The sequence below is a fragment of the Aquarana catesbeiana genome, linkage group LG04 (genome assembly GCF_042186555.1).
Source record: "Aquarana catesbeiana isolate 2022-GZ linkage group LG04, ASM4218655v1, whole genome shotgun sequence".
In the NCBI taxonomy this organism is placed as follows: domain Eukaryota; kingdom Metazoa; phylum Chordata; class Amphibia; order Anura; family Ranidae; genus Aquarana; species Aquarana catesbeiana.
The window spans coordinates 43101446-43120835 of NC_133327.1; the positions used below are offsets into that span (position 1 = coordinate 43101446).

Consider the following 19390-nt stretch of genomic DNA (forward strand, 5'->3'; position numbering starts at 1 on the left):
CTGATAAAAAAAAAAAAAAAAAAAAAGAAGAAGAAGATGTAGTTCACCTGGGGCACCTCAAGATTTTGCATTCTTTTAAAGGATACCATGACTAAAAAGAAAGGTCTAGAAATACTGGAAAAGGAAAAGATTAAATACAAGGGATTGATTTACTAAAAGACAAATAGACTGTGCACTTTGCAAGTGCAGTTGCTCCGATCGTTCCCGAGAGAGAGAGCAGCGGTTTGCCTACGTAAACAAGGCAGATCGCCGTTCTGCTAGTAGGGGAGACAGAGATCCTGTGTTTCTGCTAAGCAGGAACACGGATCTCTCTTCTCACAGCTAAAGCACCCCCCCCCCCCACACACACACTTAGAAAGCACCCCCTAGGAGCACATTTAACCCTTTGATTGCCCCTGGTGTTAACCCCTTCCTTGCCAGTGTCATTAGTACAGTGACAGTGCATATTTTTAGCACTGATCACTGTATTGGTGTAACTGGTCCCCAAAAAGTGTCACTTAGTGTAAGATTTGTTTGCCGCAATGTCACTAAAAATAAAAATTCCATAAAAATATCCCAAAGTTTGTAGACACTATCACTTTTGCGCAAACCAATCAATATACGCTCACTGGGTGAAGACATTTGATTTTTTACATTTTTTTATTGGGTGTGTTTTATAGCAGAAAGTAAAGTCTCTTTTTTACAAAATGGTCAGTTCCTTTTTTTTTTTTTTCTAATAGCGCAAAAAATAAAAACCACAGACGTGATCAAATACCACCAAAAGAAAGCTCTATTTGTGGGGGAAAAAAAAGACATTAATTTTATTTGTGTACAGAGTTGCACGACCGCGCAATTGTCTGTTAAAGTAATGCAGTGCCAGCAGGATTGCTGTGGTGGGTTCAGACTAGGGGTGCAACGGATCGTCACCGATCCGTGATCCAAACGGTTCAACCTGTTCGGATCAGCACACACGCGATCCGATGCCTCGGCCTTAGGAAAGGCCGCGGCTTCGGCCTAGCTCCGGAGTGGCGGCCATCTTGGTACACCTGGCGGCGCGCTGACATCATCACCTGCCTCAACTGCAAGCAATTGTAGGGGAGATGTGGATATTAGTGGGGGAGATGTGGGGAGATGTGGATATTACAGTGGGGGGGGGGGGGCGTGGATATTATTGTGGATATTACAGTGGGGAGATTGTGGATATTACAATGGGGACTATATGGTGGTGGAATTTTCACAGGTTTTTGTAAATTCAATTAATTTTGTTGATCTGAAAATAATCCGATCTGTGACTCCTGATCCAAGGAACGACCCGAACCGTGAGTTTTTTGATCCGTTGCACCCCTAGTTCAGACTTATGCCCCGTACACACGGTCGGACATTGATCGGACATTCCGGCAACAAAATCCATGGATTTTTTCCGACGGATGTTGACACACGGTCACACAAAGTTGTCGTAAAATCCGATCGTTCTGAACATAGTGACGTAAAATACGTACGTCGGGACTATAAACGGGGCAGTAGCCAATAGCTTTCATCTCTTAATTTATGCTGAGCATGCGTGGCACTTTGTATACACACGATCGGAATTTCCGACAACGGATTTTATTGTCGGAAAATTTAATATCCTGCTCTCAAACTTTGTGTGTCGGAAATTCCGATGGAAAATGCGTGATGGAACCTACACACGGTCAGAATTTCCGACAACAAGGTCCTATCACACATTTTCCGTCGGAAAATCCGACTGTATGTACAGGGCATAAGATTTGAAGTGCATCAAGCTGTCACAAAGCTTGAGTACCAAAAGTGATATCCACTACAGATCTGTACCTGTGGGGAACTGTACACGCAGCAAATGGAACCCTGACAAAGACAAGCTGTGCAGATAGGTGGCAACCACCCCAAACAAGGCTAGCTGGCAAGTGTGCTGCGAATATTTGTGTTATTTTGTAATGCACCAAGTGCACCTTACCGTAAAGGCTAGTTATAGATTTGGGGTTCGTTGCCACTTATCTGCACAGCTTTTCGGCTGCATTGTGTGTGGGGACACATTGGATGCTTTCAGCTGTCATTGTGCTTTTGCTGGGTGTCCGACGTCTCCCTGAATCCTTAAAGGAGGGGGCGCCCCCTCTAGGCAAACCTGCCCTTAAAGCGGAGTTCCACACAAAAATGGAACTTCCGCTTTTCGGAACCCTCCCCCCCTCCGGTGTCACATTTGGCACCTTTCAGGGGGGAGGAGGGTGCAGATACCTGTCTAAGACAGGTATTTGCACCCACTTCCGCCACAGACTCCCATGGGAGTCTACGCCTCTTCCTGTCCCTCCGCGCTGTCTCCTGGGAAACACACAGCTCCCAGGAGATAGCGGGGACCACTTACGATGCGCAGCGCGACTCGCGCATGCGCAGTAGGGAACCGGGAAGTGAAGCCGCAACGCTTCACTTCCTGATTCCCTCACCTAGGATGGCGGTGGCAGCTGCCGAGAACCGAGCGGGTTCTCGGCGTCGCCTGCCGACATCGCTGGACCCTGGGACAGGTAAGTGGCCATTTATTAAAAGTCAGCAGCTGCAGTATTTGTAGCTGCTGGCTTTTAATATTTTTTTTTTCTTGCGGTTTGGGTGGACTCCCTCTTTAACCACTTGACGACCGCCTCACGCCGATTTACGTCGGCAAGGTGGCACGGACAGGCAAAATCACGTACATATACGTGATTTGCCTTCCGCGGGTGGGGGGTCCAATCGGACCCCCCCCCCGGTGCCTGAGGCGGTCGTCTTTTGTCCAGCGGCGATCAGAGGTGAGGGTGAGGCCATCCGTTCGTGGCCCCCCCCCCCCCTCGCGATCGCCGCCGGCCAATCAGATCACTTCCTTTGCTGCTGTATGCTAAACAGCAGCAAAGGAAATGATGTCATCTCTCCTCGCCTCGGTATTCCGTTGCAGCGCCGAGGAGAGAAGACAGGTATGTGAGTGCACCAACACTACACAACACAGTAGAACATGCCAGGCACACAAAACACCCCGATCGCCCCCCGATCCCCCCCCCAATCACCCCCCCCCCCCCCCCGTCACAAACTGACACCAGCAGTTTTTTTTTTGTTTTTTTTCTGATTACTGCATTGGTGTCAGTTTGTGACAGTTACAGTGTTGGGACAGTGAATATTAGCCCCCTTTAGTTCTAGGATACCCCCCTAACCCCCCCTAATAAAGTTTTAACCCCTTGATCACCCCCCGTCACCAGTGTCGCTAAGCGATCATTTTTCTGATCGCTGTATTAGTGTCGCTTTTGACGCTAGTTAGGGACCTAAATATTTAGGTTCGCCGTCAGCGTTTTATAGCGACAGGGACCCCCATATACTACCTAATAAATGTTTTAACCCCTTGATGGCCCCCTAGTTAACCCTTTCACCACTGATCACCGTATAAGTGTTACAGGTGACGCTGGTTAGTTTGTTGTTTATTTTTTATAATGTCAGGACACCCGCCGTTTATTACCGAATAAAGGTTTAGCCCCCTGATCGCCTGGCGGTGATATGCGTCGCCCCAGGCAGCGTCAGATTAGCGCCAGTACCGCTAACACCCACGCACGCAGCATACGCCTCCCTTAGTGGTATAGTATCTGTACAGATCAATATCTGATCCGATCAGATCTATACTAGCGTCCCCAGCAGTTTAGGGTTCCCAAAAACGCAGTGTTAGCGGGATCAGCCCAGATACCTGCTAGCACCTGCGTTTTGCCCCTCCGCCCGGCCCAGCCCAGCCCACCCAAGTGCAGTATCGATCGATCACTGACACTTACAAAACACTAAATGCATAACTGCAGCGTTCGCAGAGTCAGGCCTGATCCCTGCGATCGCTAACAGTTTTTTTGGTAGTATTTTGGTGAACTGGCAAGCACCAGCCCCAAGCAGCGTCAGATTAGCGCCAGTACCGCTAACACCCACGCACGCACCGTACACCTCCCTTAGTGGTATAGTATCTGAACGGATCAATATCTGATCCGATCAGATCTATACTAGCGTCCCCAGCAGTTTAGGGTTCCCAAAAACGCAGTGTTAGCGGGATCAGCCCAGATACCTGCTAGCACCTGCATTTTGCCCCTCCGCCCGGCCCAGTCCACCCAAGTGCAGTATCGATCGATCACTGTCACTTACAAAACACTAAATCTGCAGCGTTCGCAGAGTCAGGCCTGATCCCTGCGATCGCTAACAGTTTTTTTGGTAGCTTTTTATTGAACTGGCAAGCGCCAGCGGCCTAGTACACCCCGGTCGTAGTCAAACCAGCACTGCAGTAACACTTGGTGACGTGGCGAGTCCCATAAGTGCAGTTCAAGCTGGTGAGGTGGCAAGCACAAGTAGTGTCCCGCTGCCACCAAAAAGACAAACACAGGCCCGTCGTGCCCATAATGCCCTTCCTGCTGCATTTGCCAATCCTAATTGGGAACCCACCGCTTCTGCAGCACCCGTACTTCCCCCATTCACATCCCCAACCAAATGCAGTCGGCTGCATGAGAGGCATTTTTATGTCTCCCGAGTACCCCTACCCAACGAACCCCCCAAAAAAGATGTCGTGTCTGCAGCAAGCGCGGATATAGGCGTGACACCCGCTATTATTGTCCCTCCTGTCCTGACAATCCTGGTCTTTGCATTGGTGAATGTTTTGAACGCTACCATTCATTAGTTGAGTATTAGCGTAGGGTACAGCATTGCACAAACTAGGCACACTTTCACAGGGTCTCCCAAGATGCCATCGCATTTTGAGAGACCCGAACCTGGAACCGGTTACCGTTATAAAAGTTAGTTACAAAAAAAGTGTAAAAAAAAAAAAAAAAATATAAAATATAAAATAAAAAAAATTAGTTGTCGTTTTATTGTTCTCTCTCTCTTTATTCTCTCTCTATTGTTCTGCTCTTTTTTACTGTATTCTATTCTGCAATGTTTTATTGTTATTATGTTTTATCATGTTTGCTTTTCAGGTATGCAATTTTTTATACTTTACCGTTTACTGTGCTTTATTGTTAACCATTTTTTTGTCTTCAGGTACGCCATTCACGACTTTGAATGGTTTATACCAGAATGATGCCTGCAGGTTTAGGTATCATCTTGGTATCATTCTTTTCAGCCAGCGGTCGGCTTTCATGTAAAAGCAATCCTAGCGGCTAATTAGCCTCTAGACTGCTTTTACAAGCCATGGGAGGGAATGCCCCCCCCCACCCACCGTCTTCCGTGTTTTTCTCTGGCTCTCCTGTCTCAACAGGGAACCTGAGAATGCAGCCGGTGATTCAGCAGCTGACCATAGAGCTGATCAGAGACCAGAGTGGCTCCAAACATCTCTATGGCCTAAGAAACCGGAAGCTACGAGCATTTTATGACTTAGATTTCGCCAGATGTAAATAGCGCCATTGGGAAATTGGGGAAGCATTTTATCACACCGATCTTGGCGTCATCAGATGCTTTGAGGCAGAGGAGAAATCTAGGGTCTAATAGACCCCAATTTTTTCAAAAAAGAGTACCTGTCACTACCTATTGCTATCATAGGGGATATTTACATTCCCGAGATAACAATAAAAATGATTAAAAAAAAAAAAAAAAAAACAAAAAAAAATGAAAGGAACAGTTTAAAAATAAGATAAAAAAGCAAAAAAATAAAGAAAAAAAAAAAAAAAAAAAAAAAAAGCACCCTTGTCCCCCCTGCTCTCGCGCTAAGGCGAATGCAAGCGGCGGTCTGTCGTCAAACGTAAACAGCAATTGCACCATGCATGTGAGGTATCGCCGCGAAGGTCAGATCGAGGGCAGTAATTTTAGCAGTAGACCTCCTCTGTAAATCTAAAGTGGTAACCTGTAAAGGCTTTTAAAGGCTTTAAAAATGTATTTATTTTGTTGCCACTGCATGTTTGTGCGCAATTTTAAAGCATGTCATGTTTGGTATCCATGTACTTGGCCTAAGATCATCTTTTTATTTCATCAAACATTTGGGCAATATAGTGTGTTTTAGTGCATTAAAATTTAAAAAAGTGTGTTTTTTCCCCAAAAAATGCGTTTGAAAAATCGCTGCGCAAATACTGTGTGAAAAAAAAAATGAAACACCCACCATTTTAATCTGTAGGGCATTTGCTTTAAAAAAATATATAATGTTTGGGGGTTCAAAGTAATTTTTTTGCAAAAAAAATATTTTTTTCATGTAAACAAAAGAAAGGGCTTTGTCTTCAAGTGGTTAGAAGAGTGGGTGATGTGTGACATAAGCTTCTAAATGTTGTGCATAAAATGCCAGGACAGTTCAAAACCCCCCCAAATGACCCCATTTTGGAAAGTAGACACCTCAAGCTATTTGCTGAGAGGCATGTCGAGTCCATGGAATATTTTATATTGCGACACAAGTTGCGGGAAAGAGATAAATTTTTTTTTTTTTTTTTGCACAAAGTTGTCACTAAATGATATATTGCTCAAACATGCCATGGGAATATGTGAAATTACACCCAAAATACATTCTGCTGCTTCTCCTGAGTACGGGGATACCACATGGGTGAGACTTTTTGGGAGCCTAGCCGCGTACGGGACCCCGAAAACCAAGCACCGCCTTCAGGCTTTCTAAGGGCGTGAATTTTTGATTTCACTTCACTGCCTATCACAGTTTCGGAGGCCATGGAAAGCCCAGGTGGCACAAAACCCCCCAAATGACCCTATTTGGAAAGTAGACACCCCAAGCTATTTGATGAGAGGTATAGTGAGTATTTTGCAGACCTCACTTTTTGTCACAAAGTTTTGAAATTGAAATTGTCTTTCTTCATTTTCAAAAACAAATGAGAGCTGCAAAATACTCACCATGCCTCTCAGCAAATAGCTTGGGGTGTCTACTTTCCAAAATGGGGTCATTTGGGGAGGTTTTGTGCCACCTGGGCATTCCATGGCCTCCGAAACTGTGATAGGTAGTGAAGAGTGAAATCAAAAATTTACACCCTTGAAATCCTGAAGGCGGTGATTGGTTTTCGGGGCCCCGTACGCGGCTAGGCTCCCAAAAAGTCCCACACATGTGGTATCCCCATACTCAGGAGAAGCAGCTGAATGTATTTTGGGGTGCAATTCCACATATGCCCATGGCCTGTGTGAGCAATATATCATTTAGCGACAACTTTTGTAAATATTTTTTTTTTTTTTGTCATTATTCAATCACTTGGGACAAAAAAAATAAATATTCAATGGGTTCAACATGCCTCTCAGCAATTTCCTTGGGGTGTCTACTTTCCAAAATGGGTCATTTGGGGGGTTTTGTACTGCCTGCCATTTTAGCACCTCAAGAAATGACATAGGCAGTCATAAACTAAAAGCTGTGTAAATTACAGAAAATGTACCCTAGTTTGTAGACGCTATAACTTTTGCGCAAACCAATAAATATATGCTTATTGACATTTTTTTACCAGAGACATGTGGCCGAATACATTTTGGCCTAAATGTATGACTAAAATTTAGTTTATTGGATTTTTTTTATAACAAAAAGTAGAAAATATCATTTTTTTTTTCAAAATTTTCGGTCTTTTTCCGTTTATAGCGCAAAAAAATAAAAAAACTGCAGAGGTGATCAAATACCATCAAAAGAAAGCTCTATTTGTGGGAAGAAAAGGACGCAAATTTCGTTTGGGTACAGCATTGCATGACCGCGCAATTAGCAGTTAAAGCGACGCAGTGCCAAATTGGAAAAAGACCTCTGGTCCTTAGGCAGCATAATGGTCCGGGGCTCAAGTGGTTAATGTATCCCCTGCTATATGTGCTTCAACTTGGGAGACTGTGAAAACTATAGTTAGGAACACAGTATACAGAGGAGCCTTGGCGAGGCAATGTGGCTTTCACATAGATTTGCAAATGTGTGCAACTAAACCCTCTGTCTTTACCATAGCAGCCAACAAAAAAAACAAATTAGCCCCATCCAACTCTGTAAGTGTACTGGGAAGTTATTTGTCGTTTTGTAACCTGACAAAGACCGCTCAGACGAGAACAGGAAAGCTCTTTAGTACAAGTCCTAAAACAAAGGCCCCTCCAAAAATATAAATTCATGAGTCAAAGTGAGGCCGGCTTAACTGCTTTATGACCGCCTACCGCACATATACTGCAGCAGGGCGGCCGCTCTGCACTGGATCATGTACCTAGTACGTGACCTGCACCCCCCCCCCCCCCCCCCGCCTGTGCTGCAATTGGCTGCCGCATCAACCAATCAGCAGCTGCCGGCCGCTGATTGGTCACAGACACCTAACGATCGGCTCTGGGCATTACCGAAAGCTGGCCTGTGTAGGTAAACACGCACGTCTCTCCTCTGACAGCAGCAAAGTGACGTTTTCTTTTCATCAGGAAGAAAAAACACAGTAACACATGTTGGCCACACATTTAACCCCTTGAATCCCAAATCAATCAATATACACTTATTGTGATTTTTTTTTTTACTAAAAATATATATCAAAATACATTTTGCCCTATATTGGTGAAGAAATTAGATTTTACATTTTTTTTTATTGGATGTTTTATAGCAGAAATAAAAAAATATTGTTTTTTGCAAAATGTTTGGTCTTTTTTTGTTAATAGTGCAAAAGAGAAAAACCGCAGTGATGATCAAATACCACCAAAAGAAAGCTCTATTTGCGAGGGGGGGGGGTACATACATTTTATTTGGGTACATTGTCGCATATCGACGCAATTGTCAGTTAAAGTAAACACAGTGCCATGTCACAAAAAATGGCCTGGTCATGTAGGGGGTAAATCTTCTGGAGTTGTTAAAACATATTCTTCACATTCAAGAATTAAGTGGAGACCCCTCCACTTGAGGTCTCATGTGGGTCTCTCAGTTTGGACCCCCTGCTGATCCAGCTCAGAGACTTATGAATTTTTTTTCAAAGGCAGAACTCCGGTTCAGAAATCCAAGACCCCTTTCACAATGGGGTGGTGCAGGCGTTGGCATTAAAACACTGCGCGTTTTAGCAGCACTTTACCGCTGTTATAGCGACGCGCTTTTAACCCCCCCCCCCAGAAGGCATTAAAAATGCCCGCTTATCGCTGCTTTCAAAGCGCTTTGAAAGCGACGCCCATTCATTTCAATGGGCAGAGGAGTGGTGTATACACCGCTCCTTCACCGCTCCTAAGATGCTGCTTGCAGGACTTTTTTTTCTCTGTCCTGCAAGCACACCGCCCCAGTGTGAAATCACTCGGGCTTTCACACTGCGGCTGCAGAATAGGCAGTTTTCAGGCGCTATTTTTAGCGCAAAAACACCTGTAAAGCGCCTCAGTGTGAAAGGGGTCTAATGGTAAGCCAGAGCGGAGTCTCCAGACAACACTATTTTGTTCTGCCTCTGACACTACAAAATAACAGGTCTCTCCAGTCATACCACCCAGCCAGTTTGTATTAGCCCATAAGTGGATGGATTTTCCTCATCTTTCCTAAAGTTTGTGTTGGTCTGAACAGAACTTTCCACACCATAAGACGCATTTTTTTCCCCCAGAAATATGGGGGAAAATGTTTCCGCGTCTTATGGAGCGAATGCATGCTAGGCACCGTCCCCCCCACCGCTGATGGCAACGCCCCCCCGCCGCCACCGCCAGAAGAGAGGCAGGAAAGCGGAGGGCAGACATCTGAAGCCCCTGTGAGCAGGGCCGGACTGGCCTACCGGTGACTGCAGCTCTCTCCTCCCTCTGTCCTCCGGCGCTCGTATGTCATGGAGCTGGGTCTGTGTGCAAGGTCCCGCCCCCCCAGACCGACTTGTGAGATAGTAGATTGAATCAGTGTTCAGCCTATCACACGAGTCAGTCTAGGGGGGCGGGACCTTGCACACAGAACCAGCTCCGTGACATAAGAGCGCCGGTGTTCTGCCGAGCGGCAAGACACCGGAGGACAGAGGGAGGAGAGCGCTGTGTATTATTCAGAAAATGGTGAGGCTGACCAGTGGGCACAGAGGCTGCCATTGGTGGGCACAGCGAGGCTGCATTGGTGGCACAGCGAGGCTGCATTGTGGGCACAGCGAGGCTGCATTGGTGGCGCATTGATGGGCACAGAGAGGCTGCAATGAAGTGAAGCTGCATTGGTGGGCACAGAGAGGCTGCAGTGGTGGGCACCCCCCCCTCTCCCCCCCAGCCCCCCCCCCCCCGCCCCCCCGCCCGGCACAGCGAGGCTGCAGTGGTGGGCACAGCGAGGCTGCAGTGGTGGCACAGCGAGGCTGCAGTGGTGGCAGAGAGAGGCTGCATTGGTGGCAGAGAGAGGCTGCATTGGTGGGCGCATTGATGGGCACAGAGAGGCTGCAATGAAGTGAAGCTGCATTGGTGGGCACAGAGAGGCTGCAATCATGGGTACAGCGAGGCTGCATTGGTGGGCACATGGTCAAGCTGCATTTATGGCAATGGTCAGGCTGCATTTCATGGGCACTGGTAAATATTTTAGGACACCATTTGGTTCAGAATATTTTTTTTGTTTTCCTCCTCTAAAACCTAGGTGTGTCATATGGTCAGGTGCGTCTTATGGAGCGAAAAATACGGTATGTTGAATGGCATTATGTGTGAGCTGCTACTCCGTTTTAAACAAGTGTTAAAGATGGACATAGCAGCGCAGGATTTTTTTTTTTTTTTTTTTTTTACATTTTTTAGGTAGTGTGTGAAGTTGTAAGACACACATAATGTAAACATAGAATACAGACTAGAACATTTTAAACTTACCATTTAACTTAGTCCATTTATTGAAACAATGAAGTCAAAGAAAGGTTGAAGCCCAGCTCTGTGTCCAGGAGAGTTCTCTTGCACCTGTTGAGAGAAGCGGAGTCTATTTAGTCATCGATTTGGATAGATTTTCGATTTATCATCTCATTAAATCTGAACTGTACTGTGTAGGATGTGAGGGCTGTTGGTGCTTTGACTTGAAACAGATTTAGGAGTTATGGAGTGAATATAGAGGCTGTCACTGTCAATCGTTCCTTCAGGGCTCCCAGTGAACTCATTGCCCGGCTATAATGCTGATCCTCGGCATCACAACTTTGTAAAGTTACCGATGCAAAACTAATATGCACACTAGGGGTTATGATGTCTTTTTGTGCAGGATTTTCCAGGCCCATAAGAAGATATTGAAGCAAAAGGTAAGCAACTAGCAAATAAGAAGGTTGACAATGGCAGTGCTCACATTTCAGTAGAAGTTTGTCTAAAAAGGACCATCACCGGCATCTGCTAAAATGAACAATAAGCCAATCTGAACTCTGATCCTCCACTTTGGCTGTGATGAAGGAATAATAGAGGAATATTTCTATACTAGGAATGCAGTTTGCTGTAATGCACAATAAATAACTACTTAGAGCAGTTCAATCATGTGGGGTCTAAAAGCGTATTGAGAAACTACCTTTACAAAGGACACTATAAAATAAAGATTTTTTATTATTAAAAACAGTTTGAAAGAAGTTGTAAGGGCAGAAGGTTTTTTTTTTTTATCTTCATGCATTCTATAGCATGAAGATAAACCTTCAGTGTGCAGCAGCTCCCCTAATCCTTACCTGAGCCCCATCTCAATCCAGCGATGTTGCACAAGCGTGTCCGCTGTCTGGGACTCTACCTTCGACCCTGCTGCTGTCAAAATCATTAGCCAATGAGAAGAGAGGAGGGCGGGGCTGAACCGCGGCTCAGTGTCTGAATGGACACACAGAGTAGCACCTCAGGTGCCCCCATAGCAAGCTGTTTGCTGTGGGGGTCACTCGATAGGAGAGAAGGACCAGAAACGCCGACAAGAGACCCAAGAAGAGGAGGATCTGGACTTCTCTGTGCAAAATCACTGCACAGTGCAGGTGCGATTTAACATGTTTGTAACTTTTAAAGGAAGAAAATGAATTTTTTACTTTAATATCACTTTATTAAGTTGATTTCTTACGATCATCAGCACCATCTAGTGCCCATATGTGATAATTTTTCTGGAATACTTCGGGTCCACCTGTCAATTTATTGACTCCAGTCTGCTCTATGGACATCCGATCCACTAAAAACAGGCGGGATCCGTTCCCCATCCATCTGGCGGATCAGATAACAGTCGGGTTAGACAGACAGACGTCCGTTTACATTGGACCGCCCAATAGAGCGGGCAGTGTCTGCATAAGCAGAGCGACATGGACAGCCATCTGCCTGCTCAGCGGGGATTAGCTGACAGATTCCCTGCTGTGCAGAGACTCCAATGGAGCCGCTCCATGTGGAAGGGGCCCAACACATCTTAGTGCCATTTGCAGTTTAGACACTAGGGGGAGCCCTCAGCGGCTTCGTGTTATTACTCTAAGTTCTGAGACAAATTATATTCCACATACTCCCATACTAGCATTGTGAAACAAAGCAGTAAAGCATATTTAATGCTTTAGGAAGTAAAGCGAAAGTCCCACTGACCCGGTCACCCAACAAATACTAGGGGTGAGACAGTGTATAGAGCCAACCAGTTCCACACACAAGTACACAGCACAAGAATATACTTCACCCCATTCTCTGGGGCGGGTGGGCGACATTAGAGGTGGAGGAGAGAGACGAGCGGGCGGACGAGCAGAGATGACATCACCTCTCTATCAGCTCCTTGTCACCGCTCTTCCGCCCTCGCAGCCGGGCCACTTCAATGTGGGAGCAGAGAGATGACATCATCTCTCACTGCCCGCTCTGCATCTCCTCTCTCCTGCTCTCACTAAATGGACCAGTGCTGCCAGCCTGCCACCAATGCAGAGACAATGCACATTTGGTGGCACTGGCTGGCATGGCAAGTGACAATCCACATCAGTTGGCAAGTGACAACCCACATCCAGTGGCAGGTGACAATCTGCAAATGTTGGTAGGTGACGGTGGCAAGTTACAAAGCTGCATCTGGTGGCAGGAAATGTGGCAAGTGACACGCCCAGGGCTCCCACTGATTCTGCATTATGGTGAGTTGAACCACTTCATTATATATTAGAGAATCTAACAATAGAAACAATGCGCTTCGATCACCCTGACACCATATCACCCATGGTGCCATGATGATTGAAAACGCCAACACCAGCCTTTGCCCACGAAAAAGTTGCTTACCACCAGTGTGCCCCCCTCCCCCAGGCCTGCAAAAAGGTTGGTGACCGCTGCTATGGGCTCTAGCCCCAGATCTTTTGCAGACCTCCTAGCAACGCCCCCCGGTACTGATTATTATTATTTTTTTTTTTAAATGCATATGAGAGAGCCGAGCTCAGCTGTGTGCACCATAGAATAACACACAGCTGCATTCCGATCCATATAAAATGTACACATTACAGACCTGAGTGCAGAATATGTTGTACCCGTGTACATAGGCACTCTGTCTGGGCATTCTAATCTGTTTTGTTTTTATATAGAATAAGCGAAGTCTGCACATTTCCTGATGCAGCCACACCACTGGGGGGGGGGGGGGGCAGAGCTGAGAGATACACAGGAGGGGGGGGGGGGGGGGGGACACAGAGATGACAATGACAGGCACACACACACCACACACAAACAGGAGGGGGGCAGAGATGAGACACACACAGGATGGGGGGGGGGACGACGACAGAGATGAGACACACACACAGGATGGGGGGGGGACAGAGATGAGAGGAGACACACACAGGATGGGGGGGGGGGGGGACAGAGATGAGACACACACACACAGGATGGGGGGGGGGGGGGACAGAGATGAGACACACACACACAGGATAGGGGGGGAGACAGAGATGAGACACACACACAGGATGGGGGGGGGAGACAGAGATGAGACACACACAGGAGGGGGGGGGAGACAGAGATGAGACACACACAGGAGGGGGGGGGGGAGACAGAGATGAGACACACACAGGAGGGGGGGGGGGAGACAGAGATGAGACACACACAGGAGGGGGGGGGGGGAGACAGAGATGAGACACACACAGGAGGGGGGGGGGGGAGACAGAGATGAGACACACACAGGAGGGGGGGGGGGGAGACAGAGATGAGACACACACAGGAGGGGGACAGAGATGCGACACACACAGGGGGGGGACAGAGATGCGACACACACAGGGGGGGGGACAGAGATGCGACACACACAGGGGGGGGGGGGGCGGAGATGCGACACACACAGGGGGGGGGCGGAGATGCGACACACACGGGGGGGGGGAACAGAGATGCGACACACACGGGGGGGGGGAACAGAGATGCGACACACACGGGGGGGGGAACAGAGATGCGACACACACGGGGGGGGGAACAGAGATGCGACACACACAGGGGGGGGGGGACAGAGATGCGACACACACAGGGGGGGGGGGACAGAGATGCGACACACACAGGGGGGGGGGGGACAGAGATGCGACACACACAGGGGGGGGGGACAGAGATGCGACACACACAGAAGGGGGACAGAGATGCGACACACACAGGAGGGGGACAGAGATGCGACACACACAGGAGGGGGACAGAGATGCGACACACACAGGAGGGGGACAGAGATGCGACACACACAGGAGGGGGACAGAGATGCGACACACACAGGAGGGGGACAGAGATGCGACACACACAGGAGGGGGACAGAGATGCGACACACACAGGAGGGGGACAGAGATGCGACACACACAGGAGGGGGACAGAGATGCGACACACACAGGAGGGGGACAGAGATGCGACACACACAGGAGGGGGACGGAGATGCGACACACACAGGAGGGGGACGGAGATGCGACACACACAGGGGGGGGCGGAGATGCGACACACACAGGGGGGGGCGGAGATGCGACACACACAGGGGGGGGCGGAGATGCGACACACACAGGGGGGGGGGGCGGAGATGCGACACACACAAGGGGGGGGGCGGAGATGCGACACACACAGGGGGGGCGGAGATGCGACACACACAGGGGGGGCGGAGATGCGACACACACAGGGGGGGGGGGGGCGGAGATGCGACACACACAGGGGGGGGGGGCGGAGATGCGACACACACAGGGGGGGGGGCGGAGATGCGACACACACAGGGGGGGGGGCGGAGATGCGACACACACAGGGGGGGGGGGGGGACAGAGATGCGACACACACAGGAGGGGGACAGAGATGCGACACACACAGGGGGGGGACAGAGATGCGACACACACAGGGGGGGGACAGAGATGCGACACACACAGGGGGGGGACAGAGATGCGACACACACAGGGGGGGGACAGAGATGCGACACACACAGGGGGGGGGACGGAGATGCGACACACACAGGGGGGGGGGGACGGAGATGCGACACACACAGGGGGGGGGGACGGAGATGCGACACACACAGGGGGGGGGGGCGGAGATGCGACACACACAGGGGGGGGCGGAGATGCGACACACACAGGGGGGGGGCGGAGATGCGACACACACGGGGGGGGGGAACAGAGATGCGACACACACAGGGGGGGGGGACAGAGATGCGACACACACAGGGGGGGGGGGACAGAGATGCGACACACACAGGGGGGGGGGGACAGAGATGCGACACACACAGGGGGGGGGGACAGAGATGCGGACACACACAGGAGGGGGACAGAGATGCGACACACACAGGAGGGGGGACAGAGATGCGACACACACAGGAGGGGGACAGAGATGCGACACACACAGGAGGGGGACAGAGATGCGACACACACAGGAGGGGGACAGAGATGCGACACACACAGGAGGGGGACAGAGATGCGACACACACAGGAGGGGGACAGAGATGCGACACACACATGAGGGGGACAGAGATGCGACACACACATGAGGGGGACAGGAGATGCGACACACACATGAGGGGGACAGAGATGCGACACACACAGGAGGGGGACAGAGATGCGACACACACAGGGGGGGGGCGGAGATGCGACACACACAGGGGGGGGACAGAGATGCAACACACACGGGGGGGACAGAGATGCGACACACACAGGGGGGGGGGGACAGAGATGCGACACACACAGGAGGGGGACAGAGATGCGACACACACAGGGGGGGGGGGGGGACAGAGATGCGACACACACAGGAGGGGGGACAGAGATGCGACACACACAGGGGGGAGACAGAGATGCGACACACACGGGGGGGGGGACAGAGATGCGACACACACGGGGGGGGGGACAGAGATGCGACACACACAGGGGGGGGGACAGAGATGCGACACACACAGGAGGGGGACAGAGATGCGACACACACAGGGGGGGGACAGAGGTGAGACATACACAAACAGTAGGGGAGGCAGAGATGACACACATATGAGGGGAGGCAGAGATGACACACATATGAGGGGAGGCAGAGATGACACACATATGAGGGGAGGCAGAGATGACACACATATGAGGGGAGGCAGAGATGACACACATATGAGGGGAGGCAGAGATGACACACATATGAGGGGAGGCAGAGATGACACACATATGAGGGGGGTATATCTCTCACATATAGAGCACTGTCGGGACACACACAGCCTCCGGCCTCCACACTGCACCTACCCATAAGACATGGTACCCCTCTGTTCCTCCTCCGGGATCTCCATACTCTCTTCGCCCTCCCTCAGGCAGTGACACAAACACTGCAGCTTTTTACATGACACACACGGGCCAGCCTGTCCTCACTGCACAGCGGCGCTCTCTATTGCCACCTGCAGGCTGGAGGGAGGAGAAATCCGAATCTTCTCTTCAGCTGCCGCCACTCCGGTCAGCGTACATTGGAAACTCACAGCCAGCGCGTGTTGACGCACGCGCTGCCTCTGATTGGCGGAAGGGCTGACAGATGCGTCATATCAACCGCCCGCAGGCTGAGCCGGCGCCATTTTGACTCCGCCGGCGACCAGGAAGGAGGTGTGTCTTCTCAGAGCAATGTGATAGAACAGCGCCCTTTAGCGGAGTCATCTGGGACTACAGCACAGCTCTTTTATCGGAGATAGATAGTAAGTGTCATTACTTTCCATGTAATCTTATCAGTGAGGCCGGCATCGGGAAGGGGGACAGGCAGAGGCGGCTCTCTAATTTGCCTGATGGGTATGTGGGAGAGAATGTCCCCAAGCTGGCGGGGCTTCTGTGCTGTGAGTTGTAGGGAGGAGGCGGGGCTTCGGACACTGCTGAACCTGTCAGGGGGAGGGGGCGGGGCCGACTGGGGGGCGGGGAGGGCCGTACTGGTGAAGTGTCTTTTTGTATAGAGCGCTGCCTGCTGTGAGTTGTAGGGGAGGAGGCGGGGCTTCCGGACACTGCTGAACCTGTCAGGGGGAGGGGGCGGGGCCGACTGGGGGGCGGGGAGGGCCGTACTGGTGAAGTGTCTTTTTGTATAGAGCACTGCCTGCTGTGAATTGTAGGGGAGGAGGCGGGGCTTCCGGACACTGCTGAACCCGTCAGGAGGGAGGGGGCGGACTAGTGAGGGGGCGGGGCGGACTAGGGAGGGGGCGGGGCGGCCTGTGATGCCTCGTAAAAAAGGCCGCCCTGCCGCAGACAGACGGGACACCCGCCGGTGTAAGGACATATTGGGCGGCCCATCGCAGTTTGCTACGGAAACGGCGTTCCGTCGCCATCTCGCTGCACCCCACACTCGTCCACAGTAAGGATACACTAAGAAGGGGGAAAGTGGACATGTTGTTACACCCACCGGAGTTTTGCATTTTACACGTATTTATAATACTAGTCAGTTTATATAGTGGAATACAGAATTTAAAACTCCGTATGACCGCATACATGTTGAATTTTAAAAGCAGCGAACTTCTGTCAGATTAGCAAACCTGTGAGATGAGCAGGGTTGCCGCTGCTTTTAACATTCAAGATCTAAGCAGTCAGACGGAGTTGTAAGTCCTGTATTTCACTATATAAACTGACTTTACTGTTATAAATATGTGTAAAATGCAAAACTCCGGTGGGTGCAACAACATGTCCGCTTTCCCCCTTCTTAGTGTATCCTTACTGTGGACGAGTGTGGGGTGCAGCAAGATGGCGGCGACGGAACGTCACTTCCGTAGCGAAGTGCGATGGGTCGCCGAATATGTCGTTACACCCCCGCCCCGCCCCCCTGTGTTGTATGTGGGCGGAGCATATAGCGGGTATGTTCTCTGTACATCACCAGCATACAAAGTCCACAGCAGTCACTTGTGTGAGGCCGAGTGATCTCCACCCCACAGGAGCTTCTAGTCCCGCCCACCCTGATGTCATGTAGAAGCCGGGATGCGGGATGAGTGCTGCTAAGAGACCTGCGAGGAGCCAGTGAAGCCCCGAGCAACGGGGGGGGGGGGGTGTCGTTCATTTGTAATGCTATTAGTAATATACAGCATGGAGGGGGTTAATGTACTGCCGCTGATGTATTAGTGATCAGTGTCAGTTCATTAACCCCTTGTATGCTGGAGCATCAGTGCCATTTCTGTACTACCCCTAGGGAAACTAAAAGTGAGCGCCCCTCCCCCATCTATATGTGTCCCCTCAGGAGCAGTATATATACTGGGATTGTCTCCTGATGGGGAAGACACAGAGATCACCCCGAGACATGAGGGCAGAGGAGGGGGGTATGACATCAGGGCACTGGTGGGCACGGATCTGCGGTACTGGTTGGCATGGATAAGGAGGCAGTGATGAAGCTGTACTGATAAGGAGGCAGTGATTAAGCGGCACTGGTTGGCAAGGATAAGGAGGCAGTGATGAAGCTGCACTGATAAAGAGGCAGTGATTAAGCGCACTGATGGGCACTGGTTGGCACAGATAAGGAGGCAGTGATGAAGCTGCACTGATGAGGAGGCAGTGATTAAGAGGCACTGGTTGGCACTGATAAGGAGGCGGTAATTAAGCGGCACTGGTTGGCACTGATAAGGAGGCAGTGATGAAGCTGCACTGATAAGGAGGCAGTGATTAAGTGGCACTGATGAGCACTGGTTGGCACTGATAAGGAGGCAGTGATTAAGCAGCACTGATAAGGAGGCAGTGATTAAGCGCACTGATGGGCACTGGTTGGCACGGATAAGGAGGCAGTGATGAAGCTGCACTGAGGAGGAAGCAGTGATTGGCACTGATAAGGAGGCAGTGATGAAGCTGCACTAATAAGGAGGCAGTGATTAAGCGGCACTGGTTGGCACTGATAAGGAGGCAGTGATTAAGTGGCACTGATGGGCACTGGTTGGCACGGATAAGGTGGTAGTGATTAAGTGGCACTGGTTGGCACTGATAAGGAGGCAGTGATGAAGCTGCACTGATAGACGGCACTGGTTGGCACTAATACACAGCACTGATGGGCACTGTTGGGGCTGCACTGATCTTTAGGACACGGACGATCATTGTCCTGGTTATCAGTGTAGATGTCCCCCTTTTACACGAGCTGTTTCCTGTCTCTCTCCTCTTTTCACGCTGTGACAGCAGGAGGAAAGGAATGTCGATAACCGGCAAGTTTACATGGTGATCAGCGATGATTGGACTCAGCTGATCACGTAGTAAAGAGCTGCTGTGATTGGCTTTTAACC

At 50.0% G+C, this 19390-nt stretch overlaps 1 long non-coding RNA gene across 2 annotated transcripts in view; it reads right to left on the bottom strand.

Moving 5' to 3' along the window:
* LOC141139206 (uncharacterized) overlaps positions 1-16997 on the bottom strand; it is a 40125-nt gene extending 23128 nt beyond the window's left edge. For both annotated transcript variants that reach the window (XR_012243734.1, XR_012243735.1), the window contains exons 1-2: positions 16419-16997; positions 10657-10740 (exon numbers count right to left, since the gene is read on the bottom strand). This is a non-coding gene — a long non-coding RNA (uncharacterized lncRNA). The remainder of the gene's footprint in view (positions 1-10656; positions 10741-16418) is intronic.
* Positions 16998-19390: the final 2393 nt, after the last annotated feature.